Raw genomic sequence first — 2,962 nt, forward strand, 5'->3', positions numbered from 1 at the left:
TTTTTGTCTAAGGATATTTCCTTTTTCACCGTTTGCCTCAATTGTGAATATTCCTCTGCAGATTCCATGAAAATAGGGTTAGTAAACTGCTCCATGGAAAACAAGGTGTAAATCTGTGACATGAATTCAAACATCAGAAAGCAGGTTCTCAGAAAATTTCTTGTTGGTTTTTTTCTGAGGATATTTAATTTGCCACCATAGGCTTCAATGCACTCTCAGATATCCCTTCATAGACACCATAAATAGTGTGATGCCAAAGTGCTCCCTCAACAGAAACGTTTTGCTCTATAAGACGAATGCGCACCTCACAAAGGAGTTTCTCTGAAAGCCTCTTTCGAGTTTTTATCTGATGTTATTTCCTTTTTCACCATATTCCTCAATGTGCTCCCGAATATCCCATTGCAGATTAAATGACAAAAGTGTTAGCAAACTTCTCAATGAATAGAACAGTGTTACCTGGAGAGGTAAATTCACACATCACAAAGCAGTTTCACAGAAAGCTTCTTTTTGGTTTTTATCTGAAGATATTTCCTTTCTCACCAAAGATTTCAATACACTCCCAAATATGCTATTGCAGATTCCATGAAGACAGTGTCATCAAACTGCTCCATGAAAAGAAAAGTGTAACTCTTTGAGGTGATTTCACACATCACAAAGCAGTTTCTCAACAATTTTCTTTCTAATTTTTACGTGATGATATTTCCTTTGTCACCTTAGGCTTCAATGTGATCCTAAATATCCCTTCTCAGATTCCCAAAAAACAGTGCTATCAAACTGCTCCATGGAAATAATGGTGTAAATCTGGGAGATGAATTCACAAATCACAAAGTCGTTTCTCAAAAAGTTTCTTTCTAGTTGTTATCTGAGTATATTTTCTTATTAATCATATGCCTCAATGCGCTCCAGAATATCACATCCCAGATTCCATGAAAAAAGTGTTAGCAAACTTCTCAATGAAAAGAATGATGTAACACTGTGAGATGAATTCACACATCACAAATAAGTTTCTCGGAACCTTTCTTTCTAGATTTTGTCTGAGGAAATTTCCTTTATCACCACAGGCTTCAGTGTGATCCCAAATATGCCACCTCAGATTCCCCAAGAACAGGTATACCAAACTCCTGCATGAAATGAATCCTGTAACTCTGTGAAATGAATTCAAAAATCACAAAGCAACTTCTCAGAAATCTTCTTTCTAGTTTTTCTGTGAGGATATTTCCTTTTTCACCGTTTGCCACAATGCGCTCACAAACAGCCCTTTGCAAATTCCACAAAAATAGTGTTTGCAAACTGCTCCATGAAAAGAAATGTGTAAATCTGTGAGATGAATTCACACATCACAAAGCAGTTTCTAAGAAAGCTTCTTTTTGGTTTTGGTCTGAAGATATGTAATTTGCCAACATAGGCTTCAAAGCACTCCCAAATATCCTATTGCAGATTCCAGGAAAATAGTGTTATCACACTGCTCAGTGAATACAACAGTGTAACTCTGTGAGATGAATTCACAGAAAGATTCTCTCTCAGAATGCTTCTTTCTTGTTTTTATCTGAGGATATTTCCTAGGCCTCAATGTGCTCCCATATATGCCTTTCCAGATTCCAGGAAAACAGAATTACCAAACTCCTCCATGAAAAGAGAAGTGTATATCTGTGAGATGAATTCACACATCACAAAAAAATGTCTCAGAGGACTTCTTTCTAGTTTTTATCTGAGGATATTTCCTTTGTCACCATAGACTTCAATGAACTCCCACATATCCCATTGCAGATTCCAAGGAAACAGTGTTAGCAAACTGCTCAGTGAAAAGAACAGGGTAACTCTGTGAGATGAATTCACACATCACAGTGCAATTTCTCATAAAGCCTCCTTTTGTTTTTTATCTGAGGTTATTTCCTTTGTCATCATAGGCTTCAAGACACTCCCATAGATCCTGTTGCAGATTCCAGGAGAACGTTGTTAGCAAACTACCCCATGAGAAGAAATGTGTAGCTCTGTGAGTTGAATTCATACATCACAAACTGGTTTCTCAGAAAGCTTCTATCTAGTTTTATAGGAGGATATTTCCTTTGTCATCGTGAGCTTCAATGTGCTATCAAATATCTTCTTGTAGATTCCACAAAAACGGCGTTAGGAAACTTCAACACGAAAATAAATGTTCAACACTGTGAGATGAATTAACACACCATAAACCTGGTTCTCAGAAAGCTTATTTCTTGTTTTTAACTGAGGATATTTCCTTTGGAACCATATGCTTCAAACCTCTCCCTCATATTCCATTGCAGATGCCAAGAAAACAGTGTTAGCAAACTGCTCAATGAAAAGGAGAATGTAACATTGTGAGATGAATTCACACATCACAAAGCAGTTTCTCAGAAATCTTCTTTCTAGTTTTCATGAGAAGATGTTTCCTTTGCAAGCATAGTATTCAATGTGATCCAAATTATTCCTTCTCAGATTGCGAAAAAGAGTGCTACAAACTGCTCCCTGTAAAGAATCGAGTGACTCAGTGATATGAATTCACACATCACAAGGTTGTTTCTCAGAAAGCTTCTTTCTATGCTTTGTCAGACAATATTTCATTTTTCACCATAGGCCTCAAAGCGATCCCAAAAATCCCATTGAAGATTCCAAGAAAAACGTGTAAATATACTGCTCAATATAAGCAATGGTGTAACTCTGTGAGATGAGTTCACACATCACAAAGCAGTTTCTCAGAAAGCTTCTTTCTCGTTTTTATCTGAGGATATATTCGTTGTCACCATAGGCCTCAATCCACTCTCAAATATCCCTTTGCAGATTCCATGAACACAATGTTAGCAAAATGCTCTATGAATAGAAGCAAGTAACTCTGTGAGATGAACTCACATATCACAAAGTAGTTTCTCAGAAACCTTCTTTCTAGTTTTTATTGGAGGATATTTCCTTTGTCACCATAGGCTTCATTGTGACCCAAAATTTCCCT

This window comes from Colobus angolensis, unplaced genomic scaffold, assembly GCF_000951035.1.
Source record: "Colobus angolensis palliatus isolate OR3802 unplaced genomic scaffold, Cang.pa_1.0 Scaffold574, whole genome shotgun sequence".
Taxonomy (NCBI): domain Eukaryota; kingdom Metazoa; phylum Chordata; class Mammalia; order Primates; family Cercopithecidae; genus Colobus; species Colobus angolensis.